Source organism: Orcinus orca, chromosome 21 (genome assembly GCF_937001465.1).
Source record: "Orcinus orca chromosome 21, mOrcOrc1.1, whole genome shotgun sequence".
Classification (NCBI taxonomy): Eukaryota; Metazoa; Chordata; class Mammalia; order Artiodactyla; family Delphinidae; genus Orcinus; species Orcinus orca.
The window spans coordinates 13,921,962-13,934,495 of NC_064579.1; the positions used below are offsets into that span (position 1 = coordinate 13,921,962).

A 12,534-nucleotide genomic window follows, 5' to 3' on the forward strand; every position below is an offset into this window, starting at 1 on the left:
TAACGTTACCTGTTCAGCCTGCAGGTGCTGTTTCATCTCTTGCACTGACTTCAAGGCCCCAGGGAGGTCTGCAGTCATGGGTGACATTTAGCTCTTCTTTCTCATAGAACTTCAGAAGGAGTTCTACCTGGAAAATTTCCAGAGGGGGTATTGAAATTGAAGCCATAAGAATCTCTATAATGTACCTGTAGTTTAACTTTCCAGTGTCCCTTTTTAAGATAAATAGTTGGAAAATATACCCTGAGATAACTGCACAAGTGAACTTGACATTGTTTTAGACCCATAACAACTGCATCTACAGGCTGGCACTAACTGTCATGGATGGTGAACTCTATTTTTTTTGTTTCTACATCTACAGTTCCTCAGTTTATTGATTTCTCATTCATCAGAAGATTTGTAAGCGTAATGAAGCCTAAATGGAGCACACATGAATATGAATTTTGTGGTGTGTATAAATTAAGCCTCCCGCTGCAACATTTGGGGGAGATATTTCTCCTAGGAATGAATGTTGCCACCCGACAGGTGTGTAATAAGATGCTATTTTCATCCTCCATCATCTAAGGTTTTGAATGTAACTGGAAACATTCTTGGAGGTGGGGGAGGGAGATGCTCTGAGTCATTGTGAAACCATTATTCTGCATCATGCTCAGCTGGACGTGGGAATGAATTAAAACAAATGTTCAAGAATGTTCTATTTCCATATGAAGCTATTTCATTTGTTATCTTTTTCTCTTGCACTTAAATGTGACTAAAAGATCTTCCAAAATGAAATGCAGCCTTGTATGAAATCAAATTGATTTCTCTTATTTGTAATTTACCAGAGAATATTTGTCCTGAGTATTATTAGGGAGCAAAGCTATTCTATTTATTTAAAAAAAAAAGAAAAAGGAAGAAAACATTTGGAGTTGATGTTAAAAAGAAAGCTATACAGTGTGTTCTACATTTGAAATTCCACAAACTGTTAATAAACTGGATTTTTCCTGTAAAGAGAGGCTTGCATCCTTTTGCCTCATTTCACCAGGCTCAGTGTTCACTTTTGCCATCCCCAGCACCCCCTGTTCAGTCAAATGTGTATGAAGTCCAAATCCATCTAAGAAATGCCCTGCTCCAGCCAGGATCAAACAGAACGCTTCTGGAATGGAACATCAGCAGAGCTGCTCCCTTTGTTCACTTTTTTCCCTTCACGTTTTTTATTGTTAGCAGTGACTACATTTCAGAAACAAAGCCACCTGCTTTCAAACACAAATGAGGGAAGGCTGTGTCTGTGTGTTTGTACGTGTGTGTGCACACGCTGGGATGGGGGGCACGGATGTGTGTGTGTGTTCCCTCACAGAAGGAGTTATTTATGTGTCTGACCTGTCTTCAGGCACTTATAAAATATTCAGCAGGCTAGAATGAACCTCTCCGGAGGGTGCTGAGCCCCAGATGGACATGTTAGGGAGTAAGGCTCAGGAGTAATGCTGGGAAGGCACTTGTGCTGAGATGCTCCTAGCCTGGCAGAGCCAGCATTCACCTGAGGGGCCAGGAGAGCCTTGACTCCTTATCTGTGAAAATCAGGGCACCTGGCGTTGCCTTTGGGAGCCTTGGTTTTCTCATCTGTAAAATGAAAAGTCTGAACTATGTTGGGGGTCTCCATTCTTGGCTGCACAGTAGCCTCGCTTGATTTTCTTATTTTTAATAATGATGCAAGGGCCTTACCCCAGACCACTTGAATTAAACCTCCAGGGATGGAATCCAGAAACGAATATTTTTTTAAGCTCCCAGGTGCGTCTAGGTGCAGCCAGGGTGGTGAACTGCGGCTGGGTGATCGCCAAAATCTCTCCAGCGCAGGTTCTGCAGGACTTGCTCCTGTCAGATCAGGTGTCTGTTGGGTCAGCTCTCTGTCCTCAGTGGTCCACCCTGCCCAGCCGTGCTCCATCCCATGGAACGTTCCAGATGCATAAGTCATCAGGGCCAAAGCTCCAACAGGATCTGCGGAAACAGTCAACATCATTAACTGGACTACCCAATCTAAAGAGTGAGGATTTGGGGGGGGTGGAGGGGAGGGAAGGATTGTTTAAAGGGAATCGTAGTGGTTCCTAAGAAACCTGTGGGACAGCATCAAAGCTACTGGGAACTCTGCACAGTGAGCTCATTTCCCTGTTCACACCCACCTACGATGTCTCTGCAGCCCGGCATGTGCTGCAAAGATAAACAAAATTAATCAATAGCAAGAGCTGCATTTTGTTTTGTTTTCAAAATTGTTTTTTTTTTTTGACATGGACCCATTTTGAAGTCTTTATTGAATTTGTTACAACATTGCTTCTGTTTTATGTTTTGATTATTTTGGCCACGGGGCATGTGGGATCTGAGCTCCCTGACCAGGGATCCAACCCGCACCCCCTGCATGCTTTTGATCTTGCAGTCAAGTCACATAGTTTCCTTTTCCAGGACAGTGCCACACTTCCCTCTGCCCTGTTCTCTTGTCTCTCCGAGCTTTTTCCCTCTTACTCCTGTTTAACCCATCCATCCCCTTGCTCAGTCATCCACAGATCTGCTCCCCACCCTGCCTTGTGCCGCCCCCGCCAACCCTCTGCATGATTTTATTTTTTGTCATTTCCCATTCACCCTACTTTGTATGCTCTCACCCTCCCTTCCCACTTCTTCCCTTTCCCAACCAAGATCGCTGGGCCACCAATGGCTGTGAGGATGTGAAAATCTGAGCCACAGGCATGAATAATGAATTGGAAGAGGCAGACTGAAGCCAGTCGGAACTGAGACAGTATTTCCGAAATGCAGCCAAATGACTTAGCAAGAGGCGGGACGGAGTTACTGCAATCCCTGGAAGCCCCGGACACACTGGTAATTATGAAAATGCAGTTTTGGTAAAGTAGAAATCTGCAATTGTCCTAAGGCTGACAGAAGTGTCATACCCTGCTCTGGGCTGAAACTGGGAGTTCTGGAAGGTGCAGGGACACTTGCCGACCCCATTGCACTGAGGGACTAGTGCAGTCACTGGCGAGATGGCCTGCTTCCTCATTCCAAGAATAGCACCTCCACCCTGGGTTGGGGGCAGCTACACAAGGATGGCTAGAGGGTGTGGTACTGGAAGCTCCCACCCGGCAGCAAGGTCAGGGAAGTGGGCGATCTGGATCTTGAGGTTGCCGGAGGGGGAACAGGCAGGAGTCTGGACGCCAAGGAGAGTTGTCTGCTGCTCTTCTAACTCATCAGAAACCAGACTAAGTACCAGCCCTCAGATCTCAGGTGTCTGATCCTGCACTGTTCCCAGTTAGTCGGAAACCTCCTTTGGACCTTCTTTTACAAGCAAGACTTGCAAGACTCGGTGATGGGTCTGTGGAGCCAGTGGTCCAATCTGGGGACCTGCTGGAGCTGGTTGGTGAATGAGGGTCTGCAGACAATCTTAACTAACATTCTGGCCACCCCTCGAGTTCTCTCCCATTTGCCCCAGACACGTCTTTGTGAAATATAAACCTGGCTATAGCGCCATCTGCCCAGAAACCTGTCAGCAGCTACTCACTGGCTCCAGAACTGAGGCTAAACTCCTGATAATAAGCTCCAAGGCCCTCTGTGACTTGGCCCAAACTTCCATCTCCGACTTCACGTCTCCACTCGGTGACTTGACCCGACAGTGCAGAGGTGCCGAATGCTTTGTGCTCCGTGCCCTCTGCCGCTCCTTCCTGCACACCTGTGATGCGGCTGTGTCCCCTGCATCTCTGTCTCCTTCACGAACACCCATTTATCCTCCCAAGACCCAGCGTAGGAGCCCTGTTTGCTAGGAATTGCTCTGGAGCTCTCAGATTGGACAAACTCCCCTCCCCAGCTTGAGCTCCCACCTTACCTACTGTCTGCTTAACGTGTAAAGGTCCGGAATGTGTTACCCGGCCCAAGCACGCTCGCTGCACGACAGGCCAATAAGTCGGGAGACAAGTTGCTGAGGCAAGGAGTAATGACTTTAACGGGAAAGCTAGCCGACTGAGAAAATAGCTGACTAGTGTCTCAAAAAACCATCTTCCCTCAGTCCAAATTCGGGTCTTTTACACAGAGAAAGGGAAGGGGGAGGAGCTCACTGCGATGCCAACTAATGGCTGAGCGGGACTGCTAAGGCTCGCTCACTTACCAACGGTTACTCGCTAAGGGTCCTTCCCTAATGGTAGCTCGCTAATGGTGAGTGGGACCGCTAACAGTGGCTCCTTGACACTTGCTCGCTAAGGGCCGCTCGCTTGGCTCGCTTGGGGGGAGGGGCCCCCTGCCGACCAACGGCTGAGCAGGACTGTTAACGGTCACTCCCTAACGGTCAGTTGCTTGGGGGAGGGGCCCCCTGCGAGGCCGACCAACGGCTGAGCAGGACTGTTAACGGTCACTCCCTAACGGTTGGTCCCTAAGGGTCTCTCACTAACGGCCAGTTGCTTGGGGGAGGGGCCCCCTGCGAGGCCGACCAATGGCTGAGCAGGACCACTACGGGTGGCTCGCTAACAGCCATGTGCCTGCCCCGCCCCTATTACAAATGGACACTCTGGGGGCAGAGACCCCCTCTCATTCATCCAGGAACGTTCCCTGCATCCAACACAATACCTGGAATAGAGTAGACATCCATTAATGCTTGTGTAGAGAATCCTGGCTGGAACAGAACAGGAAGCTAGGATTACAGTACTCCCATCTTACGGGCATGGATGTTCCCACAGTCCCTGCCTTGGATAGAGGTCCAGCCCTCGGAGCAATGCTCCCCTTCCCCGTCCCTCCCAGTGGAGAGCTCCCAGCGCCTGCTCATCTCCCTCCCCCCGCCTGACGTGTTGTGATTGTGATCTCAGGGGTCCACTGCTCCCCAGTTCCCTGTCTCTTCTCAGTGTGTGCAGCCTTGACGGGCAGAGGAGATGCACCCTGCTGACTCGGATATTGAACTAAATCTTTCAAGCCAAAACTTCGTTCACTTTCCCCGAATGAGGACAACGACTGAGTCACGAAGGAATAGGTAGAGTAGGTATAAGTCTCTGTCTGCAAATTCAAATGTGCTGAAAAGCAATCTTGAATTTTTCATAACTCGATTTAATTTTTATTTCAAGTTCCATTTTTTTCCTGAGATGGCGGGGTGAGTCTCCCCTCCGTTTTCCCGAGTGTGGCATCTGAGCACCAGGGGGTTAACGTGGTGTCGGGGTGAGGGCAGACCTGGTCTTCACCCTCAGTGTCGTCTATTCATCCTGGTTCCTGCTGGGAAGCACCATCTCATGTCACACACTGTCCGCCCAGGTGGTCGCTGGGGCTGCCTCATTCCCATACTCTCTGCCACGCTTGGGGACCAAGAAATCATGTTGGGGTCATGATGGGGCCCGGAGAACTCTATAAGGCCACAAGTCACAGTATAGAGTCATTGTCACTTCCCCAGAACATTAAAGAAACAGGACGTGGGCTCACTCTGTTCTCTTTTTGTTGGGTTGGTTTTAGGTTCCAGCATCCCTCACGCTTGACGTGGAACCAGGGCTCGCGGCCTCCTTAGGGACCTCCCAGCATCTAAGGTCTCATAACTGCCCGATCCAATTCACTCTCCTTCCAGCCTGTGGCATCCTTTTCTAGCCAGTGTGTATGTGAGGGTGAAGGGAGGGCCCTTCCGACTACTCATCTGAGATTGATAGTCTGTTACCTCTGTCCTGTTTCCATTTCCTCAAAGCCTATTCTTCTGAAACTCAAAGGCCATGAGGAGACTTTTTCCTCTGATCTTTGCTTTCACATTGCTTCCCTATGAGAGTGATCACCTACCACCATCTAGTTACTGAATGGAGAGCAGAGGTAGGGTCTAGAGGGATTGGAGGGGGAGGTATCATTAAGAATGTGCTAAGGTAGCATTTATAAGCAATCAGGCACTGTTCTAAGGTCTTCACATACATTAGCTCATCAAATCATTGCCACCCAATGAGGCAGATACTGTTATTATTCCCATTTTGCAGACGAGGAAACTGAGATTAAGTAGTGACAAATTGGAGGAGCTGGGACTTGAACCCAGGCAGCCTGGCTCCAGGGTCTGTGCCCTTAACCACTAAAATGACAGCTTCTCACTAACCAACAAACACCCTGCCACACACATTACTTTTGTTATAGATCTGTCTTCCTTGAAGGTGTATAGGAAAAGAAAAGTTTAAAAATATTATGATGGAAACTTCTCCTTCTACTCAAAGTGCTTATGCTGGGATTTAACAAATTTTAATCTTGATGAGAAATCTATCCGTCATCCATGTGAATGTCAAAAAAAGATAAAAGCCTAGAAGTCCTTAAAAAACAGAATCTCCCATCACCACTGCCACCACCAACGCCACCAGCTCAATCTGCCTGGAAGCGTTTTATCAGGCCCTTCAGCAGCAGGGTAAGAGTTAGAGGACCGGACCTCTGAAAAGGTGTTGCCAACTGTATATATCTCCCGCTGTGTGCCCTGGATGCTTCTATCTAATTCTAAGAACTAACATCCCTTTTGAATGAAAAGATGCCCAAGAAAAAGCATTTGTGTAGAACAATCATTCTTAACATTTTGGGGGGTCACGACCTTTTTGCAATCTATGAAGTACATCCCCAGAAAAAACAAATGCTTGTATCCAAATGAACACATAATTTGGCATAAAATTTTAGGCAAATTACTGAGCCCTGTACTATGTGTGAACTCTTCCTGGAAGGGAAACTGCATTATGTGTTTCTGTACCTTCAACACCTAGCAGAGAATAAACTCATTGAGTTAGACCCATCCTGCCTCCACGCTGGCCCCGGGCATGCACACTGACTCTCTGTGTATCATGAGACACGGAAAATCTTCCCCTTCCCTTTATCCAGCCCAGATTCTCTGCAAATGCCTGTTGCCAACAAGGACATTTGTTCTTTGTGCATGGATGCCTGTGTTTTTGCCTCCGAGAGACAAGCACTGACTGGGATCTGAGTAGAAGCGGCCGCTCTGATTTTCAGGCAATTTGGGGGCTGCACATAGAACTCTACATCCTTGTGGGGGCCAGATAGGAAAGGACCGAAGCTCTGGGCCTCTTTATAACCCCATAGAGGACTCCTTCTCACCCATTACTGAAGGGTAGCCAATCCCCTGACTGGTTTTTCCCTTTTCAGAAGGGAATCCAACACATCAAGTTTTAAAATACCTTCTCAAAGAAAACAATTTAATGTGTTTTCCTGCACCTCAAGAGTACTGGTGAAGTGCAGTTAACTCTGCTTTTCAATTCTCGAATTAATCAGCAGAGAGGATGTTTGGGTCAAGGCCAAACGTTATTCTTTCTATGAAGGAAACACAGAGATGGTTCAGGATAAACTCTGAGCAACTCAGAGCCCTCTGCAAGAAATCATGGTACTCTGTGAGAGCAAACACTTATGATTACCACTTGTGGTTAGCTGGAGTCACGCCACAAATGGGATTATTAAGAATCAGTAGGGCAGGACTTCCATGGTGGTGCAGTGGTTAAGAATCCGCCTGCCAATGCAGGGGACACGGGTTAGAGCCCTGGTCCGGAAAGATCCCACATGCCGCGGAGCAACGAAGCCCGTGCGCCACAACTACTGAGCCTGTGCTCCAGAGCCCGTGAGCCACAACTACTGAGCCCATGTGCCACAACTACTGAAGCCCACGCGCCTAGAGCCTGAGCTCCGCAACAAGAGAAGCCACTGCAATGAGAAGCCCACACACCACAAACGAAGAGCAGCCCCCCACTCACGGCAACTAGAGAAAGCCCGCGCGCAGCAAAGAAGACCCAACACAGCCAAAACTTAATTAATTTTTTAAAAAAGAGAAAAATCTTTAACAACAACAACAAAAGAATCAGTAGGGCAAACACAGCAGAGACAGCTAAAAGCTACTGGGAAATAATAACAATACTTTCTTCATTCTCATTTTTCTTTTCCTTTCCTCCTGGGTTGGGGTGGCATGGTTTATCCTTCTCATTCCTTCTATCAACAGTCTCTACTTCTCTGATGGTTTTTTCTTGTGATCTATTCTTATTATCGAGTTTTATATCTTAACTGTGTTCATGGATTCCTATACCTTGAAAAGGGCCATCTTCCTTCCTTGCAAGTGATCCCTGGGACTTTGTGATTCCCTACCCCTCAGTAATTATTCTAGACATGTTCCTTGTTATGAGTACATTTATGATTATATAAACTACATACATGTATAAGTGTAGTAAAATACTTTCCATATATATAAAAAACACAAAAACAAATTGTAAAACGATAAGATGAAATAATTATAAATAGGGCTCCAATATTTTATCCTTTCTCCTAATGCACTGTCCACCCCTTTGAGATTTAAACACCCTGCTTTGAAACACAGGCCTAGTGTATCACCAAGCAGGTAAACATCAGAGCAAAGCCCTCCAAGGGCTAAAACTGGCTGTCACTGCCTCGGATTGTAACCTGTAATAGTCCCCTAACACCTGACATTCGTATAGGTGAGTTCATTCACAAACTGAATGTTTGTGTCCGCCCCCCCCCCCCAATTTCATATGGTGAAGCCCTAACCCCCCAGAGTGGCTGTATTTGGAGTTGGGCCTCTAAGGAAGTAATTAAGGTTAAATGAGGTCGTAACTGTGGATCCCTAATCCAATTGGATTAGATAGGTTTGGTGCCCTTATAAGAAGAGACAGAAGAGAGCCCTCTCTCTCTCCCCCTCAATCTCCCTCTCTCTATCTCTCTCTTCCCCCAAGCCGGCACCTCAGAAAGACCATGTGAGCACACAGCAAGATGACATCCATCTGCAAGCCGGGAAGAGAGTTCTCACCAGGAACCAACCCTGCCAGACCTTGATCTGGGACTTCCAGCCTCCAGAACCACAAGAAAATAAATTTCTGTTGTTCAAGCCACCCCGTCTGTGGTATTTTGTTATGGCAACAGGAGCAGACAAATCCACTCTCGGAAAACTCACCAGATTATTCCTGTAACCCCAGTGCCATAAACACAGATAGATATAGTTATTCAACTTGAGGTTAATACTTTCTTCAAAGTTGGTCATACAATTAGTATCAGGTGAGAAACTTTGGCGGTGCCAGAAATGTTTGGATGTAAGAGGAACTCACACAACATCCCCCTGACCTGGGTGAGCAGAAGAATGTAGTGCCAGTGCAGTCCTGCTGCTACAGCAGAAGTGAAAGCCCTCACTTTTCCATCAAAGGCACCAGCATCCCCACTGCACTGCACTGTAACTGCCCCCATTATCGTGATCTTAGTGTATGCCTCAGAGAGACAAGAATTAAAGTGTCTGTGGGAAGGAACTGAAGCTCAGCTCTTGAGAATTTTATGGGCTGCTGTTTCTTGACATAATTTTAGAGAGATAGCCTGATCTGCTCTTCCACTGAAAACAACACAGATAGATGCTGCTTTTATTTAAAAAAATAAACCTCTTTATAAATGCACTCATGAATAAGGGAGAAAAGAAAATCAATGGAGGGTAAAAGTTAATTAAAAGGAGAAATATATATAGGTAACTAAGCACTGAATCTGGCTTTTGCTCTGGGGAAATCTTTTAAATCATGATTATTTTGAGCTTCTGTTTTTGACAACTGTGCAAACTGTGAGGCATAAGACAAATCCTCATGTGCAACCAAAGGGGGGAGTCTGAAAGGAAAACCCATGAGTAATCTAGGAACAGCAGACAAACCTAAGAACCCACAGAAGGGACCATTAAAAAGTGCTTGTGTCTCTCAACCTTGGAGCTGGGTTGAAGAGAAAAAATCTCTCCCCTGAGAATTCATAACCATAATCTAGTTTTCATGGGAATATTCAGCCCAAATTCACACTACTTCAAATCTAGAACTGATTTTAAAATAGCCCCTAGTGCGTAGTGCCCTGCTGTACAAGGTAGAAGTAAATGCATATTATCTTTGAAGGAAATTACTTTCAACTAAGGCTTCAAAGACTACTACAGATAAAGTTCCAAGGAACATGAGTCCATAGTCAGCAGTACAACAAACACATAAACAGGAGTCATGAATGAGAGATTATAAAATCAATCAAGAAAATTCAAAAAGAATCCAAAAGAATGTCTAAAAACAAAAATATAGTGATTGAAAGTCAAAGCTCAATTTTCAGGCTACACAACAGGCACTGTTTAAGACTGATTCACTGAAATGGAAAATGGTTCAGCAGAAATTACACTAATGCAGCAGAGAGAGAAAATGAAGTGCTGAAAATTAGAAAGATATTAAGAATCTTGTAGCATAGAGTGAGTTTCAGAATCCCAAAATCACAATCAGATTTTCAGAGGGATGTAATAAAGAGAATGGAGAAGAGGCAATATTCAAAATGAAAATGGCTAAGAATTTTCTGTTACTGTCAAAGGATTCAAATTCTCATATTTGAAAGATGAATCTTTCAAAGAAGATTAAGTTTTTTAAGATCCACAACTATACACATCACAATCAAACTGTAGAAAAAACATAATAAGAGGATCTTAACAGCAGCCAGAAAAGAAGAATCATCTGCAAAGGGGTAACAATTATACTGGCAGCTGACTTCTTAGCAGAAATAATGAAAATCAGAAGATAGTGGAATAATATTTTCAATATGCTGAGAAAAAGATAACTCAAAAACTAAAATTTTATACCCACAAATCTTTCAAATATGACGATGAAATGAAGATATTTTATGGTAAATAAAAACTAATAGAGGTTCCAACTAACAGACCCTGGCTTTAAGAACTTCCAAATAAGCATTTCACATAGAAAGAAACTAATCCTAGACGAAAGGTCTGGGATGAAAGAAAGAATGGTGAGTAAAGAAATATGTAAAATTGTGGGTATATATAAACAAACTTTTAATGTGGAAAACAACAATAATATACTTTCAGAGTTAAACAAAAAAGATAAAACTAAAATACAGCAATGCTATAGAAGTAAGGAGGAGGTGATTGGAGTTAAAGTGTTTATACATTGGATTGTTTGGGTGAGTGGTAAAGGTATTCATTAACTTTAGACTTTACATTCATATTAAAAATTTCCAAGGTAACCATATATGCATACAGTGCATATATTCCACAATCCTACTTCTAGAAATTTTTGAAACAGCAACAAACTGGAAACTTTATAAATGACTATTATAGAGAATTAGTTAAAATAATTATGGATAAAAGAATACTATGAATACAATTCAGATAATACAATATTCTGCAGCCATTTTTATTTTTGTTTATTTATTTATTTATTGCAGTACGCGGGCCTCTCCCATTGCGGAGCACAGGCTCCGGACGCGCAGGCTCAGCGGCCATGGCCCACAGGCCCAGCCGCTCAGCAGCATGTGGGATCCTCCCGGGCCGGGGCATGAACCCGTGTCCCCTGCATCGGCAGGCGGACTCTCAACCACTGCACCACCAGGGAAGACTGCAGCCATTTTTAAAGTGCAATAACTATATATGTATTTCTTGGAAATAATCTCCAAGGTAAAAGCAAAAATGGTGCATATCATGTGCTAATATTTATTGCTTTTTAAAAAGGAGGGATTAGAAAAGAATATGTACATACATTATGCTTATAATTTCATAGGATATCTCTAAAAGATATATAGGAAACTGACAATAAGTAATTGCCTCTAGGTTAACTTTTTAATATTCTAGTGCATATGTACTCTTTTAATAACCTGTAAAATAAAAGCCAGAGCCAAAACATACAGAAATAAATACTCAGAGGAAGGCAGACACACACGCACACGCACACACACACACACACAAATACAGCAAAGAATCCATGGCAAAAGGTACCATCTTTAAAAAGTGTACCTTTGTGAAAGTAAAACAGCTTCAAAGAAGCACTCAGACCTTCCCTTCTCTCATATATAACGACAGAGCTCTAATCCTTGCATTTGCTACAGAGTCTTATATGAGCATTACTCCTCTCCTTTACACTCTGTTCAATCGTACTTTCCTTGAAAGCCTGAATCAATATATTATCCCCTTTGTAGTTCTCACAAAATATATAGAATGGAGCTTTGTATATAATAGATGCTTAATAAATTAATTAACATTTGTGAGTTACTATGTACTGTATTTTTATGGATTTGAAGTTTTTACCCTACGAAACTTATCTGAGTCATAGTAATAAGTTTTCATAACATGTGAAACTCAATGGCATATTATATGAGTTAAAATTTGGAAGTTTTAGTTCCGCTACTTCCTTTCATCTTCTAGATTTCTTGTTAAATTTGACACAATAAGAAAGACTTACTTCAGGTATTTAGGACAGCAAAAACCACAAAACTGTCTTACAAGCAACCATATTAACATGTTCTTAATGTCTTCATTCTGTGTGACCCAAAAGCCAGCACATGGAATGCATTCTGTGATCATGCTTGTATATGTCACATTCTTAAACTTTGCAATGAGGAGCTCTTGGGCTGAAGGCCAAATCTGAGAAGTGGACGGGGGAGTAGGGTCCTGGATGTGCAATAGTGGCCGGCCATTAATCCCAGACACCCTGGCCCAACACTCCTGGGAGTCTCCTGAATCCTACAGATCAGTTGCAGCTGGAGATGCAGAACTGGGTCCTTGTGGTAGATGAATGAAGTAAGTGGCTT

General features: G+C 44.2%; 1 long non-coding RNA gene across 1 annotated transcript in view; it reads right to left on the reverse strand.

Annotated features, from left to right (window-relative positions):
- Positions 1 to 12,534, reverse strand: part of LOC117195639 (uncharacterized) — a 206,891-nt gene that overhangs the window by 161,619 nt on the left and 32,738 nt on the right. The window contains exons 4-5 of the long non-coding RNA XR_007474587.1: positions 1,699 to 1,971; positions 10 to 127 (exon numbers count right to left, since the gene is read on the reverse strand). This is a non-coding gene — a long non-coding RNA (uncharacterized LOC117195639). The remainder of the gene's footprint in view (positions 1 to 9; positions 128 to 1,698; positions 1,972 to 12,534) is intronic.